General features: G+C 42.1%; 1 long non-coding RNA gene and 1 pseudogene across 1 annotated transcript; both read right to left on the bottom strand.

The window, feature by feature from the left end:
- Positions 1–10230: 10230 nt before the first annotated feature.
- On the bottom strand, positions 10231–12423 carry LOC132234527 (zinc finger protein 14-like; annotated as a pseudogene).
- Positions 12424–12487: 64 nt separating this feature from the next.
- LOC132235013 (uncharacterized) lies at positions 12488–14617 on the bottom strand. The gene is made up of 3 exons (XR_009452966.1): positions 14496–14617; positions 14017–14089; positions 12488–12562 (listed from the first exon to the last, which is right to left on the bottom strand). It is a non-coding gene; the product is annotated as an uncharacterized LOC132235013 (long non-coding RNA).
- Between the last annotated feature and the right edge of the window lie 10621 nt (positions 14618–25238).

Genomic DNA, 25238 nt, shown 5'->3' on the forward strand with positions numbered 1-25238 from the left:
AAGTAGGGCTTGTAATCTGGTGGAGACACACTGTGTTATAAAATTTAGGATTATTGGACAAAAGTTAGAACAGTTTCTAATAATTTCCTGTTGAAATAATTTTTCTCCCTAAAATTACTCTCATTTTTATTAAAGACTCATTTATTTACTGTGTTAAGTCTAGTTATAACTTTATAACTTATAACAATTAGTTACAAATGAAAGTATATTAGAATCTACTTAATATGCATATGTAAATAGAATATAATTATTATTTCCTTATTTGACAGAATTTTCCATATGCCTTAAATATGAAACTCATTTATGGAGAGAAAGTAATTCTTAAACTTCAAACCCTGGGAAGGTAGTCAAATACATTATATAAAACTGGTGGCCCGGAGCACGAAATTCATCCACATTAAAAGGGAATTAATTAGAGGAAATATTTTAATATTGCTATTTGCCATTTCTATATAATAGAAGTGTCCGGCCGGCCCCACTCCCATTGAGTGACACCAAGACTTGGCCAGCCCCACATCGGTTAAGGCCCACTGGGGTGAGGGGCACGGCCTCATGGGGACCCCCGGTCTCACCTTGCAGAGCCGTAGCCTCCGGGACCCGCCTCCACAGTTCCACATGCATGCAGCCCCACCCACTACATGCACCTGTTGCACGGATAGCCTCTTGGTGATGGATTGTGACGGTGTGATGGTGTGATAACCATTTGCATATTAGCTCTTTATTACATAGAAGTATTACTATTATTATTATTATTACTAAACAGTATTAAAGTAATCAAGTTTCTGATTGCCATAACATAATTATTTTAATAATATATATAAAACCTTTGCTTCCTAGGCAAATACAGGAAAAACCTTTTTTTCTTACTTTTAGAAATAGGTTTATTTTTCTAATAGAAAACATACTGACATTCTTAAGAATCATAACAGAGATCCTGAATTCCTTAGCTGAAAATTCCCTCAAACTTGGAAATCCCAAGCGGGCTCCAATGACTTACTGCGCAGTCATGTTCATTTTCTTAGCTTAGTTTTCGTAGGTTCCGTCATATTTCGTTGTATTCCTGGCTCCTCATGGGAGGACCACTTTGGCATGGTTGTCCAGCAGCCCGTGAGTGATGGATGAATGATTACTCTGACACACATTTCTGTGAAAGAGAGGGCTAAGGCACTACTTGGCTATGGCCGCCAGGTAGCCCCATTCACCTGCTTCCTTTGGCCTTTATTGTCATACAGCTTGAGCTAAAATTAACCTCTAGATACAATCAGCAAGGTAAGCATCCTTGAGAAAGCACTTGCTTCTACAAGGTAGGGTCTAAATGACTAAACAGAGATTCTAGCAAAATACCCCGGGAATCAGACTTGTCTGGAAAAGTCCAGGTAGGGGCTGCCTCAAGGGGCCAAAGAGCCGCATGTGGCTCGTGAGCCACAGTTTGCCAACCACTGTTCTAGGCTAAGAAAGGCCCACTGATCTCCATGTTTCTCCTCCCGTCTGCAATCAAAACCTCTTGGGGATGAATGATCCCAGCGATGGCCCCAACACACACTCAGTGTCACTGCCACAGACATTCCCAGTCATTACAGCGCACACTCGGTGTCACTGCCACAGACATTCCCAGTCATTACAGCGCACACTCGGTGTCACTGCCGCAGACATTCCCAGTCATTACAGCGCACACTCGGTGTCACTGCCACAGACATTCCCAGTCATTACAGCGCACACTCGGTGTCACTGCCACAGACATTCCCAGTCATTACAGCGCACACTCGGTGTCACTGCCACAGACATTCCCAGTCATTACAGCGCATTCCTCAGCCCACCGTGCCCTGCTCCACCCACTGCCACTCCTCACCTGTCACCCCCTGAGGACCACCTTATGTTATCTTATCTGAAATGTGAGCAAGATCTCAAATGCCCCCCTGTCAATAGCTCCCTTGCCCTACCTTTCTTCCTCTAAAAACCTTACATTTTAAAAATATATATTTGATTGATTTCGGAGAGGGAAATAGAGATAGAAACATCAATGATGATAGAGAATCATTGATTGTCTGCCTCCTGCATGTTCCAAACTGGGGATCGAAACCGCCCCTGGGCCTTCCCCCTGGCCCTCCCCTGGCCAGCAGGCCCTGGTGGTGGCACATCACTGAGGGAAGGAGGAGGGGGGTAGGTGGGGAACTGCAGGGTGGCAGGGCACCCAGGGCAGCATCAGTGTCTGCCTTCTGATCCTTCCCCTCCCATCCCAGAGACAGTCACCTCCTCTCCTGACCCCGCCAGGGCCTTTGGGCCCCGACTGGCCTGGCTCTGATCAGCTCTGATTGCCCATTAGGCCTAGGGACCCCACCCGTGCATGTATTTTCATGCACCAGGCCTCTAGTATAGACAATAAAAAAAATAAAATGTATCCAGATTGAATGGAAAGTAGTAAAACTACCTTCATTTGCTATGACTTATCTTTAATACAGAAAACTCTAAGGAGCCCACTAAAAATAGCTATTAGAACTAATGATTTAGTACACCAAATTGGTATGATACAAGATCAGTATATAAAAATAAACTGTGTTTCTATACACTGCAATGAACAATCTGATAACAAAATTAATAAAAGAAAGCTATTTGTGATAGAATCAAATGGAACAAATGGGAGTAAATTTAATAAAAGTAGAAAATAAAGACTCTGAAAAGTGCCAAACATTATTAAAACTTTAATAAAGATCCACAACCATGAAATAACAAATGTGGGTGAGAATGTAGAGATAACAGAATTCTTGTGCACTGTTGGTGCGAATGTAAATTGATAAAGCCATGATGAAAAAAAGTATGGATGTTATTGTTAAAAATTTTTAAATGGAGATACCATATGATTCAACAATTCCACTTCTGTGTATTAATTTGACAAAAAGAAAAGAAAACCGTGTCTTGAGAAGATATATGCACCCCCATGTTCACTGCAGCATTATTTACAATCACCAAGATATGGAAACACTCTAATGGTGCACCGAGGGATGAGTAAATAAAGATGTGGTAGCGCCCTCCCCCTCCCGGGTGCATGCGTCTGCCTTTCACTCCCTCCTGTTCTTCCCTTGCACGAAAGCATCTCCTAAATTCTAAGGTTCCCATGAGACTTGTAACCAGGGGAGCCATGGGCAGCGGCTGGTCATCCAAGGCTCACCCCCTGATCCTGTGCCAAGGGCCCCTTTCCACTGGCTTTCCAGTGAGCCAACGCAGCCCTGCCCAGGCTCTCTCCTGCTGCTTCTTTCCTAGTCCCTTCCTTGTTTCACTGCCCCCAGCTTTAATTAATTTGCCCTCAAAATCATCTAGAACTTGCTGCATACATTGCTTTGACCATTTTTGTTATGCTGGTCATGGTAGGCTCCCTCAATGTAGAAGTGACCCGACTGGCTTGTAGCACGGTAAAAGCCCTGAATGCCACCTCCAGGGCTATACCTGGGAGAAATCCAGAGCTGAGCCAGGTCAGGGAGGCAGTTCTAGAAAATCGGGCAGCGATAGATTACTTGCTATTGCAGCATAAACATGGTTATGAGGGCTTTAAAGGAATGTTTCTGACAGTTCTCAGTTGATAGAAAACATAGCCAAGATCCTGCATTTGGTGTATTCCATCCCTGGGAACTGCTTTCAAGCAGAAGCAGATGCAGTCCAGCAGGATGAGACTTTTCATCTAAAACTAACCTCATAGAGATGAGATGAAAGAAATAGCAGTGGGGAAATGTTAGGGGCAGGAATAGAATATTGGGGGCTAGGTATGGTTATGGGAAATATTACTAATGCTCTGTTAATCAGGATTGCCTTGTGTTGGTTCAAGAAAGGTCATACTGACCTGGCTGGGAGTTGCATGCCCCTGGGACCTGGGAGTCAACCTTGGACCTGGGAGTCAACCTTGGAATGTGGTCCATTCCCATGGAAAGATTAACAACCTTTTTGCCCAAACAATGGGGTCCGACCCCAGCCTCCTACTTCCCCATGCCTGTAATCCCTGCTTCCCCATACCTTACATATAATCCATATTTCCCTGTGTAATCTATGTCTTACCCTACATAAGCAGCTATCTTATGAGGGGCTGCAGAGCAGAGTTTTGTAGATGACCTGCTGCTCTCCCATACTGCCGGCAATATTGGAATAGACGCTCATATATGATTCAAAAAAAATCATCTAGAAAAATAAAAAATAAAATTTGGTTGAAGAAAAAGATATTGAATAATAATGATAATAATGATTCAAAATGTATAATTAAATAAAGGTAGCAACAATGTCTATCTGAAAGGTCATATTAGAAGGGAATATTTTGTATATTCTCTTCATATGTGAAAACACAATAACACTTAGCATTATATGTCTTAGTAAAAGTTAATAAAATATTCTTTTTAATATATTTTTATTGATTTCAGAGATGAAGGGAGAAGGAGAGAGATAGAAATATCAATGATGAGAGAGAATCTTTGAACAGCTGCCTCCAGCACGCCCCTCACGAGGGATTGAGCCCGCAACCCATGCATGTATCCTTGACCAGAATTGAACCCGGGACTATTCAGTCTGCAGGCCGATGCTCTATCCACTGAGCCAAACCAACTAGGGCAATACAATATTTTAATAAAACAGGAAAAGCGTTCCTTTATTAGAAAAATGTGCATACAGCCCTCGTCAAGGAGCTCAGCTAGTTAGAGAGTTGTCCCGCTACCCCAAGGTTGCAGGTGAGATTCCCAGTCATGACACATGCAAGAGGCAATCAATGAATGCATAGATGAGTGAAATAACAGATCAATCTTTTCTTTTTCTCTCCAAAATCAATTTTTGAAAAGTGAAAATAGTTTAAGGGAGCTCTGTTGTTAAGAGGCATAACAACATTTGTGTAATAGGGATAGCAGAAGAGAAGAAAGAAAGCAAAGAATTGGAACCTTTTTGAAAAAATAATTACTGAAAATTTCCATAATCTGGCAAAAGAAAATAGACACAAGTCCAGGAAGTACAGACAGTCCCAAACAAGATGAACCAAAGGCCTATTTTAAGACACATCATATTTAAATTGCCAAAGATCAAAGACAAAGACCATCTCAGAGGCAGTAAGAGAAAACCAGCTGGTTACATACAAGGGAAATCCCATAAAAGTGTCAGCTGAATTCTTAATGGGAACTTTGCAGGGCAGAAGGATTTGGCCTGGAATATTTTTATTGATAAGAGAAAGAGAGCGAGAGAGAGAGAGAGAGAGAGGGAGAGAGAGAGAGAGAGAGAGAGAGATCAATGGGGGAGAAAAACATGAATTAGTTGCCTCCCACACCCATCCCGACCAGGGATGGAACCAGCAACATGGGTATGTACCCTGACAAGGACTCAAACTGGCAACTTTCCCGTGTGCAGGACAATGTCCAACCAACATAGCCACACTGGCTAGGGCCGGCATGGAATATTCCTAGTAATGATAAGAAAGGACCTACAACCAAGATTACGCTACCCAGTGACATTATAATTCACAATTTAAAAAAAACAGATAAAGACTTTCCCAGACAAGTAAAGGCTAAAGATGTCAAGTGCCATTAAACCAGTTTTACAAGAAAAGTAAAAGGACTTCTTTTAAAAAAATAAAAAAATAATGAATAACAAAATGGTAATAACGACATTCCTATCAATAATTACTTTAAAGGTAAATGTTTTTAATGTTCCAATAAAAGACATGGGATGGTTAAATGGATTTTTAACAAAACATATATATGCTGCCTACAAGAGACCCACTTGAGATTGAAAGAAACACAGGCTACCTAAAAGTAAAAAGATGGAAAAGGATATTTTATGCAACTGGAGATGAAAGAAAAGCTGGTCCAGTAATACTTACCTCAGACAAAATAGATTTTACCACAAAAGTTATAACAAGAGACAAAGAATGACATTTCATAATGATAAAGTGATCAATAAACAAGACAATATAACCCTTGGAAACTTTATTGCATTTAACATAGAAGCACCTAAAAACTATAGAAAAGGAGTATTGGCGGGGGGAAGGGCATAATTTGAGATACTGACAGTAAGACAGTATTAGTAAGGTACTTTAACATTCCATTTAAATCAATGGATAAATCACCCAGACAGAAAATCAACAGGGAAACAGAGGTCTCTAATGACACATTAGATCCGATAGTTTTAACTGATTTACATAGAACATTTCACCCCAAACTACAGAATATACATTCTTTTCACGTGCATATGGAACATATTCCAGGACACACCACCTCTCGGGCCACAAAATAAGTCTCCATAAATTTACAAAATTTGAAATCATATCAAGAATGTTCAAAATGACAATGGGATAAAAGTAGAAATCAATTACAAGAAAAAAACCCCGAAAACCACAAACACATGAAGGCTAAACAATGAAGGGTTAACAAAGGTATCAAGGAAAAAATCAAAAGGTACTTTAAGGCAAATGAAAATGAGAAGACTATGACCCCATATCTAGGGGACACAGCCATAACAGTTCTAATAGAAAAATTTACAGCATTATAGGCAAAGCTAATAAACAAGTAAATCTCAGTTTAAAAATATAACCTTATACCTTGAATAGAAATCATATTGTCTATTACAAGGCCAAATATAACAAGAAATCCTTTTAAGGCTGTTGTTATTGTTATATCCTCAGGAAGTAACAAAACACCATAACATGTCTTAGCATAAGAGTGGTTGGGAAACAGTTAATATTTCATTAAAAATTACAGAGGCACGGCCCTAGATGGTTTGGCTCAGTGGATAGAGTGTAAGCCGTGAACTGAAGGATCCTGGGTTGATTCCTGTCAAGGGCACATGCCCAGGTTCCAGGCTCGATCCCCAGCAAGGGGCGTTCAGGAGGCATCTCATGAATGATTCTCATCATTGATGTTTCTCTCTCTCTCTCTTTCTCTCTCCCTCCCTTGCTCCCTGAAATCAATAAAAAAAATTTAAAATTACAGACGCATTTATTAGAAAAAAACATGGACATAATTTTAATCACAAACACCAAAGATAAATGAAAACACTGAGAGATTAGGCTCATCTCTGAGTGAGAGCACACATCAGAGTCCGCCTGCAATGAGGAAAGGGCTGATCCTCACATGGAAGGACTGGCTCAGAGCCCTCACTGCAGAGGGTGGTACAAGAACAATCTGTCACGGGGCTCCGTGGCACTGCACCACTGCAGCTGTCACAGTGGGATCTGAATCACAGTCAGTAGTAGAAACAACAGGACAAGATGATTACTCGTCAAATTAGACCTCATGCAAATGCAATCTAGAGAACAGTGCGTACCCTTCAGAAAACAGCCCCAACCATGACAGTCTATGTTTATTGCCTGGTGGACACTTAAGGGCTTGCAGGAAAAGCCAACTGATGTGGATTTTTTTTAAATATATATTTTATTGATTTTTTACAGAGAGGAAGGGAGAGAGATAGAGAGTCAGAAACATCGATGGGAGAGAAACATCGATCAGCCGTTTCCTGCACATCTCCCACTGGGGATGTGCCCGCAACCCAGGTACATGCCCTTGACCGGAATCGAACCTGGGACCCCTCAGTCCGCAGGCCGACGCTCTATCCACTGAGCCAAACCGGTTTCGGCTGATGTGGATCTTTAATGTTGAATTGTGAACATCTGTAAAGCTTCCACCCGACATCAATGGAAGTAAAGCAGTGGCTGGCAGTTTTGAGGATATTATTGGCTGGCAGAGCAAGGATTGAGAAAAACAAACTAAAAAATATCCTCTCTTTTTAAAAAATATATATTTTATTCATTTTTATACAGAGAGGAAGGGAGAAGGATAGAGAGTTAGAAACATCAATGAGAAACATCGATCAGCTGCCTCCTGCACACCCGCCACTGTGGATATGCCTGCAACCAAAGTACAAGCCCTTGACCGGAATAGAACCTGGGACCCTTCAGTCCGCAGGCCGAAGCACTATCCACTGAGCCAAACCAGTTACGGCTATTCTCCTCTTAATGTGAATTCCATATACAATTCCCAGCCAAAAGCAACACACACAAATGAAAATAATACACATGCAGACTCTATAATGAACAGTAAATATGTACAAAAATATGGTAAATACTTATTGACTAAAATAATAGTGAATATCAAGTGCAATTAAAAATTTAAAAAGAGCCCTAACCGGTTTGGCTCAGTGGATAGAGCGTTGGCCTGTGGACTCAAAGGTCCCAGGTTCGATTCCAGTCAAGGGCATGTACCTTGGTTGCAGGCACATACCCAGTGGGGAGTGTGCAGGAGGCAGCTGATAGATGCTTCTCTCTCATCGATATTTCTAACTCTCTATCCCTCTCCCTTTCTCTCTGTAAAAAAATCAATAAAATATATTTTTACAAAAAAATAATTAAAAAAGAATATACAGTTGTGTAGGGCCCATTCATTCAATACCTGTCAGGGCACAGGGAAGACAACCCATCAATGTTTCTCTCTCACATTGATGTTTCCCTCTACTTCTCTGTCTTCCTCACTCTAAAGCATAAATTTAAAGAAAAAAAAGAATCAATACTGAGAATGACCAAATAGGTCAAAAGTTTATAGGACTTCTTTTTTTTTTTAATATATTTTTATTTATTTCAGAGAAGAAAGGAGATGGAGAGAGTGATAGAAACATCAATGATGAGAGAGAATCATTCATTGATTGGCTACCTCCTGCACGCCCCCAACCAAGGATCAAGCCCACAACTCGGGCATGTGCCCTTGACCGGAATCGAACCTGGGACCCTTCAGTCCACAGGCTAATGCTCTATCCACTATGCAAAACGGGCTAGGGCTATAGGACTTCTTTAATGCTGCGTGTTTTGGGGGGTATATATGACTTAATTTGCAACAGGCTTACATGTACCAGCTAGTTACACTAATAGGATTTCCTTCCAGTGCAGTTTTCAAGCTACTCTAAAAGTATTTGTTAAAATTTTTAAGTTTTTTTTAGTTGTCAATTATACAGTATACATTCTCAAATGGTATTGTAGGGATATGAGGCAACATGAAGGTTTTCCTACATTTTTACATTCAATAGAATTCTTCACTTCAAGTTTTTATATTACCTTTCTGAGGAAAAGGGACAGCTGAAGGCTTTCCCACCTTCTCTATATGTATACACTATTTTTCCAGGTGCATTCTCACATGTCCAAGAAAGGCTCTCCCACATTCCTTATGTTCATACACTTAATCTTGGGTGTGAGTCCCTTCATGATTTTGTAAAGAACTAGGATGGCCAAAGGCTCTTCTACAATCTTTACATGACAGCCTTCTCTTCAGTGGGTTCTTTCATCCTTTACAATAAACTGGAAGAAATGAATGCTTTCTAACCCTCTAACATTTCTAGAGTCCATCCCCAATATGGATAATCATACATGATGGCAGAGCTGAGAGATAAATGAAGGCTCTTTGCTATTCCTTACATTAACAGTGTTTATCAATACTTTTTTTTCACATGTCTGTAAAAACTAGTAGGGAACCAGAAGGCTTTACCATATTCCTTACATTGACATGGCTTCTCTCCACTATGAGAATTTCTGTGAATTTGAAAGGATCTGGGATGACTATAGGTTATCCCACATTGCTTGCAATCATAGGGTTGCTTCCCAGTATACATTTCATGTATCTAAGACAGTGGTTCTCAACCTTCCTAATGCTGCGACCCTTTAATACAGTTCCTCATGTTGTGGTGACCCCCAACCATAAAATTATTTTTGTAGCTACTTCTTAACTGTAATTTTGCTACTGTAAACAGTATGTAATTATATATGTGTTTTCCGATGGTCTTAGTTGACCCCTATGAAAGGGTCGTTCAACCACCAAAGGAGTCATGACCCACAGGTTGAGAACCACTGATATAAAAGAAAAGGCATGGCAAAGAGGTTTACTTCATTCCTTATCCATGAGGACTCTTTCTCTCATGACTTCTTTTGTCTTCCAAAAAGATGTGTGATGCCACTGAAGGTTTTCCCACATTGCTTACATTTATAGGTTTTCCCATAGTGTGTTCATCCATGCTTACTAAGAGACTTGGAGAAACTACAAGTTTGACCAAATTCCTTACATTCATAGAGCTTTTCTCCACTGTGTGTGTTTTCATGTCTGGGCGCATGCAGGAGGCAACCAATTGATATGTTTCCCTCACATCAATATCACTCTCTGTCGTTCTCTGATTTCCACTCTTAATGGAAAAATATCCACAAGATTAAAAAAAAGGATGAGGATGGTCAAAGGCTTTTCTAAAATCTTTACAAGATAGAACTTATTTTTCATTTGCGTTCTTTCATTCATTATGCTTTCTCTCCACTATGAGTATTTAGGTGAATTAGAAGAGAACTGGGATGAATAAACGCTTTCCCACATTGCTATCATTCATAGGGTTTTTCCTTACTATGAGTTCTTTCATGATTTCGCAGGAGAGTTGGATGAGAGAAAACTTTACCACAATGGTTACATTCGTAAGGTTTTCCCCCCGTATGAATACTTTCATGAACACGGAGGGCACATGGATCACGGAATGCTTTACCACATTCTTTACATTCATGAGGCTTCTTTCCATCATGACTTCTTTTATGTCTTCGAAAGGAGGTGCAATAACTGAAGGCTTTGCCACATAGCTTACATTCATAGGGTTTTTCCTTAGTATGAGTTCTTTCATGACATCGGAGGGAAGCTGGCTGAACAAAAGCTTTACCACAATGGTTACATTCATAAGGTTTTCCCCCAGTATGAATACTTTCATGAAGTTGGAGGTATGATCGATCACGGAAAGTTTTACCACATTCTTTACATTCATGAGGCTTTTTTCCGTGATGACTTCTTTTATGCTTTGCAACAGAGCTCAGACAACTGAAGGCTTTCCCACATTGCTTACATTCATAGGGTTTTTCTCCAGTATGAGTTACTTCATGACGTCAGAGATAATATTGAAAAAGGAATGTTTTACCACATTCCTTACATTCATGAGGCTCCTTTCCATCATGACTTCTTTTATGTTTTGCAAGAGAGCCTCGAGAACTGAAGGTTTTCCCACATTGCTTACATTCATGGAGTTTTTCCTCATGAGTTCTTTCATGACGTCGGAGGTAAGTTGGATCAGAGAAATCTTTACCACAATGGTTACATTCATAAGGTTTTTTCCCAGTATGCCTACTCTCATGACGTCGGAGGGAATATGGATCACAGAAAGTTTTACCACATTCCTTACACTCATGAGGCTTCTTTGCAATATGAGTTATTTTATGTCTTGCAAGATAGCATTGATAACTGAAGGTTTTCCCACATTGCTTACATTCATGGAGTTTTTCCTCATGAGTTCTTTCATGACATCGGAGGTAAGTTAGATCAGAGAAAGCTTTACCACAATGATTACATTCATAAGGTTTTTCCCCAGTATGAATACTCTCATGACGTCGGAGGGAATATGCATCACAGAAAGTTTTACCACATTGCTTGCATTCATGAGGCTTTTTTCCATCATGACTTCTTGTATGTGTTCGAAGATGTTTGAGACAACGGAAGGTTTTCCCACATTGCTTAGATTCCTAGGGCTTCTCCCCAGTATGCATTCTTTCATGATATCGAAGGGAACTGGAATACCTGAAAGCTTTCCCACAGTCCTTACAGTCATATGGTTTCTCCCCAGCATGCATTATTTTATGATTTCTAAGAGATGTGTAAAAACTAAAATGCTTACCACATTGCTGACATTCGTAAGGTTTTTCACCAGTATGAATTCTTTTCGAAGGGAACTTGAAAGAGAGAAAACTTTACTACAAAGCTTACATTCATAGGGCTTTTCCTGCGTATGAATTATTTCATGACTTCTAAGTAAAGAAGGATAAGGAAATGTTTTACCACATGCCTTACATTCATGAGGCTTCTTTGCGGCATGACTTCTTTTATGACTTACAAGAAAGCTGAGAGAACGGAAAGCTTTCCCACATTGCTTACATTCACAAGATTTCTCACCAGTATGAGTTCTTTCAGGATTTCTAAGAGAATTGGAACGGAAAGCTTTGCCAGATTTCTTACATTGATAGGGTTTTTCTGCAGTGTGTGTTCTTTCATTTTCTCCAGAGTACTTGGGAGAACTGAAAGCTTTGCCACATTGCTTACTTTGATGTGGTTTCTCTCCACTATGAGTGTTTTTGTGAAGTTTAAAGTAAATAAGACTACTAAAGCCTTTCCCACATTGCTTACACTCATATGGTTTCCCAGCGATATCCGTTCCTTCATGATTTCTAAGGGAAGTTGAATAGTGAAAAGCTTTCCCACTGGGACTGCCTTCATGTCTTTGAATATGTTGGTGATGCCTGAAAGCTTTCTCAGGTTCCATACATTTATAAGGTTTTTTTTCATATTCCTGACACAGGTATAGTTTGGGTCCAATGTGAGAGCTCAGGTAGTTATTCAAGGATAAATAATCCATGAAGATTTGCCTACACAATGTGGCTTTAGGTTGTTTTATTTCAGTAGGAGTTTCCTTCTTTTCATTTGGAGTGTGGCTGAAGTTTTCTCTGCATTGACCACCATCCTTCCTTGTACAGAGTCTCTCTACCACATGACTGCTGTAAAAATCAGAAGCATATTATTAATACTCTGTTAACAATTTAATATTTATTAATAGTATGATAATGACATTTTTACCATTTTCAAGGAAAGTGGAGTGTTTCTGTACATTCTGATTTTTGAACGTGGTTATCCTAAAACCTCTGAAATAGGCTGGATCATAAATATTATGAAAAAACTTATACAGTAGATCCTCAGGTTACATCGGAGATCTGGGGGCATTTGGGGGCCACCATGCCAGCAAGGGGGGGCAGTTAAGGGTGACCAGGCCATCTGGGGGAGGCTGTTAGGGACGACCAGGCTGGCAGGGGGGCAGTAATAGGTGACCAGGCCAGTGGGGAGAGAGGGGCAGTTAGGGGTGACTGAGGCAGGTGTGGGGGGGCAATTGGGGGTTACCAGGCTGGCGGGGGGGCAGTTAGCAGTGATCAGGCTGGCATGCAGAGGCAGTGAGGGGTGATCAGGCTGGGGGTGGGGGGGTTGGTAGTTAGGGGCAACCAGGCAGGCAGGTGAGCTATTAGGAGCCAGTGGTCCAGGATTGTGAGAGGGATGTCCGACTGCTGGTTTAGACCCAATCTCTGGGATCGGGCCTAAACCAGCAGTCTGATATCCCCCGAGGAGTCATGGATTGGAAAGGGTGCAGGCTGGGCTGAGGGTACCCGCCCACTTCCATGCACAAATGTTGTGCACCGGGCCTCTAGTAAATAATAAAAAACACAAAGCACATATGTACATACATCGAAATGACAGAAATTTTTTATAAATAAATGGGAGATGGCGACATATCCATGAAACGGCATACTTCGAGTCTGACTTAACACAAAGACTGCCTGTATTCATTAATGGTATTTCTGTATATTGTTTTTGATGAGATTATTCTAATAACCAAAAAATTTAAAACTGGGCTGATATAATTGGATTACCTTTTTTTTCAGATTGTTTTATGGACCGGGCCCATGTGGCTCAGTGACTCAGCATGGACCCACTAACCAGGGGGTTGTCAGTTAAACTCTCTGAAAGGGAATATGGCCAGGTTGCAGACTTATTAACCCCTGTACAGGGAATAAAGGAGGCAGCCAATCAATGTTTCTATGTCTTCCTCTCCCCTTCACAATCCAAAATCAATAAAAACATACTTTCGCACCACCAGCATGGCTCATGGTTCAGTGACAGGCTCTGAACTAGGAGGTCACAGCTCAATTCCCGGTCTGGGCACATGCCCGGGTTGTGGGCTTGATTCTGAGTGTGTGGTGTGCAGGAGGCAGCCGATCAATAACTCTCTCTCATCATTGATGTTTGTCTCTCTTTCTCTTTCTCCCTAAATATCTGAAATAAATAAATAACTATTAAATAATTAAATAAGTAAATGAAATAAATATATATAAAAACATATTAACAACAACAACAAAAAAGATGCTCTTGCAGGATAATGCTTTCTCATGTCAATGCATCTCACCTAAGATTCATCCCATGATTTTCATACTGATCTTCACCATCATGGTCTTCACATTTTTCTTCTAAAATACACACTAGAAAAAGTATTATAAACTATTAAAGGACATTAAAATCATTAGATTTTAGGTACACAATGAGCTATGATCATTCCTAGTTTAATTACCAATGTATTCCCCTTTCCACATTTCAGTTCCTGAAATAGCATTGATGAGCAAGCAACACTAGTTTTCCAAGTGACTAAATAAGTAACAAATTGTTGTGGCCAGAGTCGCTATGTAGTCAACCTATGAACCAGGAGGTCAAGGATCATATTCCCAGTAAGCCCGGTTTGCAGGCTATATCCCCAATGTGAGGCATGCAATAGGTAGAAAATCAGTGATTCTCTCTCATTACTGATTTTTTCTCTCTCTCTCCCTCTCCCTTCCTCTCTGAAATCAACAAAAATATATTACAAGAAAATAAAAAATTTGTGATAACTACCTACTGATGCCAGGTTCCAGAAGGTTTCTAGCAACACATCTGTGTAGAGTTTCTTCTGGGTCGGATCCAGGAAAGCCCACTCCTCCTTGGTGAACTTCACATTAACATCCTCAAAGGTCACTGAGTCCTAAAACATCCCACATATGTATGGGTGAGACAGCACTGCGGAGCCATACATACTTCATAAGAAGTTTGCAGAGGACACATGGTCCTCAACATTCAGTCTAAGACTAGATTGTAAGACTATCAAGACTATTTACTTGGCCCTAACTGGTTTGGCTCAGTGGATAGAGCATTGGCCTGCTGACTGAAGGGTCCCTGGTTTGATTCTAGTCAAGGGTATGACCTTTGGTTGCAGGTACATCCCTAGTGGGGGGTGTCCAGGAGGCAGCTGATCAATATTTCTCTCTCATTGATGTTTCTAACTCTCTATCCCTCTCCCTTCCTCTCTGTAAAAAAAAATCAATGAAATATATATTTTTTAAAAAGACTTTATTTGCCACATTCAGTTCCTCATGAACACATGGATTTTACTGATATGATTTTACTGTGGTCACTTCAAGTCTTCATTGCTCTCTAATGTCAGGGTAAAGAGCACCTTGAACAACTTCTATATTAATAAAATACTTCTATTAAGCCCATGGATTCTTTGTTAGAAAACTCATCTCCATTATAACCACCATTTGATGCAGCAGACCATGAAACATACTGTCATATTTGCATAAAGTTTTAATGACTGTGAATACAATAAAGACCTGGTAGCTTTCTCTTCTATTCTTATCACCAATCAGGAGAGGCCAGGAGGTGTGTGGGGAAATTCAACTTGGAACAAAATGTACTTGGCCATATTGTCCTGAAGTACTTCAGAGTGACAGTAGGTCCTCAGTTACATCGGAGATCCGTTCCTATGGCATGACGTAATGCAATTTTCACCGTAAGTTGGAACCCAACTGCATAAGAACCTACATCACTCACATAGAGCACATACACAGCAGTCAGGAAGTGAAACAGTAAAAAAATTTAAAAGAAAGATAACAATTCCTGACCTTTACTTCAGGTAAATACAGTAAATAATACAAACAGAAAGCACATGTACATACATCGAAATGACGGGACTTCTTTTTTATAAATCAATGGGAGATGGCCATGTAACCACGAAACTACATACTTCAAGTCCGAAGTAACCCTAACACTGCCTGTAGTAGAAGTAGTCAGATACACCTAAATGAGTGAAAATATTCTTGAGGATTTTGAATGATCATTTGTTGTAGTAATATTTGTTAGTTTGACCTTCTTTTGCCTCTCTCATTTCATGGGAATAGGATGTTAGAGTTAGAGTTCAGGCTTGAGCAAGACACAACAACTTAGCCCTCTACAAAAGTCCTCAACTCATGATTTTTAGGACATATAGACAAATAAAATCTTTCTATATATATAAACTAGAAGCCCGTTGTACGAAGATTTGCACAATGGGCCTTTCTTCCCCTGGCTGCTGGCACCGGTTTTTCTCTGGCACCCGGGACCCAGGCCTTTAGTCCAGCCGCAGCAAGGCTTGGCTTCTCCGCTGAGGCCAAGCCTCTTCAGTCTTCGCTTCGGCTGGAGCCTTCAGTCTTCGCTCTGTGCCTGGGTATGCAAATTAACCACCATTTTTGTTGGGTTAATTTGCATAGTCTCTCTGACTGGCTGGTGGGTGTAGCGAGTGACACCAATTTGCATGTTTTTCTTTTATTAGTCTAGAAAGGTAATATGCTAAGTGTACCTCAAATCCTTGCTATGACACACACTGACCATCTGGGGGCAGACGCTTGATGCAGGTGGTGCTGTGACGGGCACTGGCTATATACAAAGAATGGCACCATGGACTTGGCGCTGACAAAGAAACACTTGGGAGAGAAACCAAGATGGTGGCATAGGTAAACACCAGAAATTGCTGCCTCCCACAACAAATTCAAAAATACAACTAAAATACAAAACGGTCATCATCCAGAACCACAGGAAGGCTGGCTGAGTGGAAACTCTACAACTAGAAGGAAAGAGAGAAGCACACTGAGTCAGCTGTGTCTACAGTGGGAGAACTTCTGTGCTGAAGACACCCTTCTGGGGCAAGACTTGCTTCAGTGGGGCTTTGGTGCTCACTGAGTCTGCCCCTGAGTGTGCCCCTGACTCAGAGGAGCTGCTGAAGTGCAGAGGTACAGAGGTGCATGCAGCAAGAGCAGGAAACTGAGCACGCGGCTGTCTTTTTGAATCGGGAGGGAGTCACAAGCCCCCGACTGCTCTGAACTCCAGTTCCGGGTGAGTCTCTGGGGACCCAGGCTCATACAGGGAGAAACTGGAGTGTCTGGCAGCGGGCAGAACTCGGACTCAAAGGCAGCTTTCTCTCAAAGGTGCTTGCAGTGATTACCACGGGACACTGAGATGCAGGGCCCCTTAGGGCAGGGCTGAGGATCAGCCATAGCTGCTTGCTTCACTCTGTTGATTCCCTGAGACCCCACCCCACCCAAGTTGCAGCAGAGGCTTTTGCATATGAATGCCCTGGCCCTTTTCAATCTGAAAATTACCTAACAAATTGCAGCTGGGCCAGACAGACCCAGAAGTTCCAAGAGAAGGCCCAAGGCCCCACAGCAGCTTGCATTGCTTCACACCTGGGCCTCATTTGGGCACCTCCAAACCCCAAACAAGGAAGGGGAATCTGCAGATCTTTTCGTAGCTCCTGCTGGGTAGCCTCAGGCAGAGGCTAAATTAGCACCTCCTTAGATCCAAGAGCCAGTGTACCTAGTGGTCAGAGTGGGACCATCCAATTACAACTCCTCAGATCCATAAGGGACACACTCAGGGGCAGACTCAGTGAGCACCAAAGCCCCACTGAAGCAAGTCTTGCCCCAGAAGGGTGTCTTCAGCACAGAAGTTCTCCCACTGTAGACACAGCTGACTCTCACAGCCAATTGACCTAGAGGTCAATTCCTCCCAGTGATACCTACAACAATCAAGGCTTAACTACAACAAGACTGTACACAAAGCCCACAAAGGGGTGCACCAAGAGTGTCCACCTCAGGTAATTGGGGAGGCTGAGCCACTGGGCCCTACAGAACACCTAGCACACAAAGCCACTCTACCAACACAGGGAAGCATAAAAAATGCGGAGACAAAGAAACAGGTCACAAATGACAGAAATGGAGGAAAGCAAATGACTGGATATAGAGTTCAAAACCACACTTTTAAAGTTTTTCAAGAACTTTCTAGAAACCGCCGATAAATTTAGTAAGACCCTCAAAAAGTCTGGTGAGACCGCCAATAAATGTAGTGAGACCCTCGAGTTTATGAAAAAGGACCAACTAGAAAGTAAGCATACACTGACTGAAATAATTATATTATGCAGAGTTCCAACAGAATCAAGTCAGAGATTTGAAATACGAAGAAGCAAAAAACACCCACCGGAAAAGCAAAATGAAAAAAGAATCCAAAAATATGAAGATAGTGTAAGGAGCCTCTGGGATAGCTTCAAGTAACAACATCCAAATTATAGGGGTGCCAGAAGAAGAGAGACAGCAAGATATTGAAAACCTATTTGAAGAAATAATGACAGAAAACTTCCCCTACCTGATGAAAGAAATAGACTTACAGGTCCAGGAAGCAAAGAGAACCCGAAATAAGAGGAATCCAAAGAGGACCACACCAAGACACATCATAATTAAAATGCCAAGGGCAAAAGACAAAGAGAGAATCTTAAAAGCAGCAAGAGAAAAACAGTTAGTTACCTACAAGAGAGTACCCATATGACTGTCAGCTGATTTCTCAACAGAAACTTTGCGGGCCAGAAGGGAGTGGCAAGAAATACTCAAAGAGATGAATAGCAAGAACCTACAACCAAGATTACTTTACCCAGCAAAGCTATCATTCAGAATTGAAGGTCAGATAAAGAGCTTCACAGATAAGAAAAAGCTAAAGGAGTTCATCACCACCAAACCAGTATTATATGAAATGCTGAAAGGTATCCTTTAAGAAGAGGAAGAAGATGAAAAAGGTACAGATACAAATTATGAACAACAAATACACATCTATCAACAAGTGAATCTAAAAATCAAGTGAATAAATAATCTGATGAACAGAATGAACTGGTGATTATAATAGAATCAGGGGCATAGAAAGGGAATGGACTGACTATTCTTGGGGGGAAAAGGGGTGTGGGGGATGCGGAGGAGACTGCACAAAAATCGTGCACCTATGGATGAGGACAGTGGGGGGGGGGTGAGGGCGGAGGGGGGGTGGGAACCGGGTGGAGGGGAGCTATGGGGGGAAAAAAGAGGAACAACTGTAATAATCTGAACAATAAAGATTTAATTAATAAAAACCACTCGGCTTACCCCAAGTCAAACACAGAGCCCACCACCACGCTGGAGCGACAGCCCACTGAAACATAGCCAACACTGCCGACACCCTATGGCGCACATTTCAGCCCACAGTCCAGCCCATCCTGGAAACAGTGGCTGTGGTGCTGGGTAATGACCTCACATAACAACGCTCAGCTTCCTCTCCCTAATGACCGGGCATTTAACGATAAATGGCAATATGGACCTGGCGCCAAGAAAGCAACACTCGCTTTCCCCAACTGGGACACAGTCCCTGGCACCACTCCAGTGTGAAACCCTACCAAATCACAGCCAATGCTGCCGAGATCCCATGGTGCAAAATGCAGCCCACAACCCAGCCCAGAAATGGTGGTGGTCACCAGGTAATTTTGTCATGAAGCAAGGCCCAGCTTCTTCTCCCTAGAGACGAGTATCCTTGGAATTTCTTCAGCTGAGGAAACACTTGTTTATAGCCAGGTGCAAACATTTTACACTTTAACCAAATATCTGTGAAGCATTTTCACGTGCCTCATCTCATTTGATCCTCAGAGAAGTCCTGGACTAGGTAGATAGGACACTTGGTAGAATCCTATTTTCTTTTCATTAGCTAGAAAATGGAGATTTATAACGTTTAGAAACTTAACCTGACTGAAAAGAAGTAAGAAATGGTGGACCTAGAAATGACTTCAGGTTTTCTCACTGCGCAGAATATAGTTCAATGTTTAACCCTTTTTCTCCCTGCATGACCTACAATAATAATGTGCTTCATGTTGATATTTACTGCTGTGTTACTGACAATTACCTGAAAGAGAAGTTGTTGGGGTGCTTTACTGGGCTGGAAAAAGTTTAGTTAACTCAGAAAGCAGGTCTAATTAAGCAAGTTTATCTATACATATAAAACTCTTGCTGGTGCCAATCGTACGTATATGTTTTGATCTGTCATTGTTGTTTGTGAATTTGATTGATACTTCGATTATGGAGAGTGGGCAAACAGTAATATTAAAATATTTATTATAATTAATTTCCCTTCAATGTGCACAAATTTGTGCACTGGGCCTCTACTATATATAAAAGCCTATGAATGGCACTCTCATGTTGGGGTCCAACCCCAGCAGGTCCAGGGGTTCCCAAAGGTGTGGACATAGTAGGTGAAGAAGGAATGACAGGGAGACAGCATTCAGTTGATCAGCAGTCTAGCCAGGTTCTAGCCAGGCTCTCTAGCCAGGTTCAGTCTTTATTTTTCATGTTACATCTGTATTTATACCAGTTGATTTTAATCCTATCCATTCTATTCCAAAGGTTAGGGTGTTTGTTAATCTAGTTCTGTTGAGTTTAATCCTGTCTAGGTTAATCTCTGTGTTCCATTATAAGGGCTATTCCAAGGTCACTACTCTACTGATAAACTACAAGGAAGTGACTGAAGGAGATTATCCTACCCAGTAAAGGTTATGTCCTCCCAGCCTCACTGCTTGCCTTCCCTGCGACTGTCCTATGTCAGTGAGTCTCCAGGAGTATAGGCTTTGGTGCTTTCCCTGGTGGGCAGACCCCTGGGGATGTGGGCCCAAATTTATTGCCAACAGTCTTAGTCCAAGTTCTTCATAAGTAGTACATGGTATTTCTGTAACACTAGGGGGTTTCACTAATTTATTCTCTTCCTTAGTCCTGTTAATCCCTAACTCCAGGGAAAGAATCCTCACCTGGGGAAACAACCTTTCTTGGGGAGGTGGTCTTGTTTAAAACACATAGCGCTAAGAGGGGGAGCAAACATATTAAGAACAGTATGCCATATACGCCAGGTCCCTTGAAACATATGCTGTGCAGATGTTTCTTCCCTGCAGCGACTATGTCAAGCATCAAGGATGGACTGGCTTCCGGCACTCTCACAATCCAGGTTCCCTTGGGGGATGTTGTAGAGCCGGTTTTGGTCCAATCCCCACAGGCCAGGCTGAGGGACCCTACCGGTGCATGTGCACTGGGCCTCTAGTGAAATCATAAGATCTCATGCAAAAAAGTCTTTGACAGAATTTAACATTGTAACCAGAGCCTGGACCTGAGGAACAATTTAAAACTTGGCATGTATAAGCCCCTTTATTAAAATATGCTACTAGTATATTTTCATGTTAAAATAGTACATGATGACACGATACATAAGAGGCCATGGGGTACTGAAAATATCAGGTGTGAAACTCTGTAAAATTTACCTAAACAGTATGTTCTACACCTGAAATATACAAAAGAAAATTAAATGTAAACTGTAACTGGAATGTACACTAATGTTATTTATGGTTGGGAAAAATTAATATCACTAAAATGTTCTTACTACCCAAAGCAATCTATAGATTCATTGCAATTCCTATCAAGATACCAATGGTGCATTTCACATAACTAGAACAAATATTCAAAAATTTTATATGGAACCACAAAACAATATTACTGAATACCAACAGTAATATTGAGAAAGAAGAACAAATGTGGATGAATCACACTATGTAATATTCAACTGTACTACAAGGCCATAGTAATCAAAACAACATGGTCCTGGCTTAAAAACAGCGTATAAATCAGTGAAACGGAACAGAGAACTCAGAAATAAACCCATGCCTTTAAAATGAAGGACTACTAGACAAAGGAGGCAAGAACATACAATAGTTCAGGGGTCCTCAAACTTTTTAAACAGGGGGCCAGTTCACTGTCCCTCAGACCGTTGGAGGGCCGGACTATAGTCTAAAAAAAACTATTAACAAATTCCTATACACACTGCACATATCTTATTTTGAAGTAAAAAAACAAAATGGGAACAAATACAATATTTGTATTTGCATGTGGCCCGCAGGCCGTAGTTTGAGGACCCCTGCAATAGATAGTATCTATATAATAAAAGCCCAGCGACCATTATGGCGGAATGACCAGAACGGCCAGTCGATATGATGCACACTGACCACCAGGGAGTAGACACTCAACACAGGAGCTGCCTCCTGGTAGTCAGTGCGCCAGAAGCCAGGCTCACTGCTGGGGAACACAGGTGCGGCGTGCGAGCCTCTCCCGCCTCCAGCAGGTACAATCTCCAGTGAACAGACTGCAGTCCTGATGCTCAGGTGGTGGGGGTGCAGCCAGAATGACCACGGATTAGCTGCTGCCTGCCCCTGGAACTCTCCCTTTGGACCCTGTGGCTGCTCTGCATGCCTTACCTATTGCTCTCTGGGTCTATGGATGAGGGCTCAGGAAAATCCCAGAAGTGCTTCATGGACATACTGCCTGGGCCGGCCCCCATCTCAAGAGTGAGCACCAGTGAAGTCCAGCCCAATGACCAACACCCACGCATGTCCATGGGCGAGCCCTTCACAACTTCCACCTACCACTCAGCCTCGGCCCCATCTCCCGGAAAGGTCGGAGAAATGGATAAAGAACATGTTTGAAGAAATAATGGCAGAAAACTTCCCTCACCTGGTAAAGGAAAAAGTCACATAAGTCCAGGAGGCACAGAGAATCTCAAACAAGAAGAACCCAAACATGCCCAGGCTAAAACACATAATCAAAATGCCAAAAATTAAAGACAAAGACAGAATCTTAAAGGCAGCAAGAGGAAAGCAAACTGTTAACTACAAAGGCGTTCCCATAAGGCTGACACCAAATTTCTCATCAGAAACTCTTCAGGCCAGAAAGGAAAGCCATGAAGTGCTCAACATAATGGAAAGCAAGGATCTGAAACCAAGATTACTATATCCAGCAAGGCTATCATTCAAAATTGATGGTCAAATAAAGAGCTTTCCAGACAAAAAAGAAGGCTAAAGGTGTAAATCACCACCAAGCCAACTTACAAGAAATGCTAAAGGGAGCAAAGGACCTAAATAGACATTTTTCAAAAGTGGACATACAGAAGAACAAGAGACATATGGAAACATGCTCAAAGTCACTGATCATCTGAGAGATGACAATGAGGTACCATCTCACACCTGAAAGAATGGCTACCATCAAAAAGTCAACAAATGACAAGTGCTGGCAAGGATGTGGAGAAAAAGGAACCCTCGTGCCCTGTTGGTGGGAATGCATACTGCTGGTGGGAAAGCCACTGTGGAAAACAGTATGGAGTTTCCTCAAAAATTTAAAAATGGAGCTCCCATTTGACCTAGTAATCCCACTTCTAGGAATATATCCCAAGGAATCAGAAACACCAATCAGAAAGAATATATGCACGCCTATGTTCATAGCAGCATAATTTACAATCGCTAAGAGTTGAAAACAGCCTAAGTGCCCATCAGTAGATGAGTGGATTAAAAAACTGTGGTATCCCTAGCTGGTTTGACTCAGTGGATAGAGCATCGGCCTGCGGACTGAAAGGTCCCAGGTTCAATTCCAGTCAAGGGCACATGCAGGGGGCATGCAGGAGGCAGCCAATCAGTGATTCTCTATCATCATTGATGTTTCTATCTCTCTCTCTCCCTTCCTCTCTGAAATTAATAAAAAATATATTAAAAACAGGAGAACCAAGATGGCGGCATAAGGTATATACCTGTACATGCTGCCCCCCACAACCACATTAAAACTACAACTAAAAGACAAAACGGGGTCTGAGTCCGAGCACCTGGACTGGGCCGGTGTGGGGAGGGCGTGGCTGCCGGTGAATTTGGAAGAGGAAATTTGGACATCCAAAGAAACACCAGGGATGTGCACACACAGCAGGAAGACTATGCCAAGGCACAGTGAGAAGGCATCCATCTACAAGCCAAGGAGAGGCCTCATCAAAACCAAACTTGCCACACCTTGATCTTGGACTTTCAGCCTCCAGAACTGTGAGAAAATACATTTTCTGTTGTTGAAAACACCCAGGCTGTTGATATTTTGTTATGGTAACCCAAGCAAATTAATAGACATTACCACTGGCCTTTGCTGTTTTTTGTTACTACTACTACTACTACTACTAATAATAATAATAATAATAATAATAATAATAATAAAAGTTAATCTTTATTACATATATTAAAAAAAAGACAAAACACCATCATCCAGAACCAGGGGAAAGCTGACTGAGTGGAAGTTCTACAACTAGAAGGAAAGAAAAAAGCGCATTGAGACTGGGTAGGAGGCGCGGAGTCACCAAGACCAGAGGTACGGAAGCGCTTGAAACGGTGACACCTGGGTGCCCGGTTTTTTTTCAATCAAAAGGGAGATACAAGCTCTCGACTGCACTGAACTCGTTTCCAGTGAGAATCTGGGGACCCAGACTCCTATGGGGAGAAACTGGGCTATCTGGCATCAGGTTGGAAAGCGAGGGTGGCTTTCTCACAGAGATGCTTGCAGGGATCATTGTTACTGAGGGGGCACAGGACTCCCGGACGCAGAGACGGGGAGACAGCTGATGGACAGCCATGGCTGTTTGCTCCGCCCTGGTGATTCTCTGAGACCCCGCCCCACCCAATTTACAACCCCACCCAAGCTGTGCACAGCGGCGGAAATGAATTGCCTGTCCTTTCACAGCCTAACCTAACAAACTGCAGCTGGGTCAGAGAGCTCCAAAACTTCCAAACCCCAAACAAAGAGGAGAAAACAGATCTCGCTGTAGCTCCTGCTGGGTGGACTCACACAGCAGCTGAATCTGCACCTCCTTGGAGATCCAGGAGCCAGTGTACCCAGTGGTCAGATACCAGATTTCAGCTCCTCACATCCATAAGGGACACATTCAAGAGGCAGACTCAGTGAGCACCAAAGCCCCACTGAAGCAAGTCCTGCCCCATAAGGTTGTCTCCTGCACAGAAGTTCTTCCACTATAGACACAGCAGGTTCTTGCAGTCAATTGGCCTGGAGGTCATTTCCTCCCAGTGACACCAATAGCAATCAAGGCTTAACTACAACAAGACTGTGCACCCAGCCCACAAAGGGGTACACCAAGAGTGTCCACCTCAGGTGATTGGGGAGGCTGAGTCACTGAGCCAAATAGGACACCTACCACACAAAGCCACTCTATACACAGGAAAGCAGCCAAAATGCGGACACAAAGAAATAGGCCACAAATGAAAAAAAAGGAGGAAAGCAAACTACTGGATATAGAGTTCAAAACCACAGTTATAAGGCTACTCAAGAATCTTCTACACATGCCGAAACCGGTTTGGCTCGGTGGATAGAGCGTCTGCCTGTGGACTGAAAGGTCCCAGGTTCGATTCCGGTCAAGGGCATGTACCTGGGTTGCGAGCACTTCCCCAGTGGGGGATGTGCAGGAGGCAGCTGATCGATGTTTCTCTCTCATCGATGTTTCTAACTCTCTATCTCTCTCCCTTCCTCTCTGTAAAAAATCAATAAAATATATTAAAAAAAAAAAAAAGAATCTTCTACACGCTCAGTGGATAGAGCGTCGGCCTGTGATCTGAAAGGTCCCAGGTTTGATTCCGGTCAAGGGCATGGA

Source organism: Myotis daubentonii, chromosome 5 (genome assembly GCF_963259705.1).
Source record: "Myotis daubentonii chromosome 5, mMyoDau2.1, whole genome shotgun sequence".
Classification (NCBI taxonomy): domain Eukaryota; kingdom Metazoa; phylum Chordata; class Mammalia; order Chiroptera; family Vespertilionidae; genus Myotis; species Myotis daubentonii.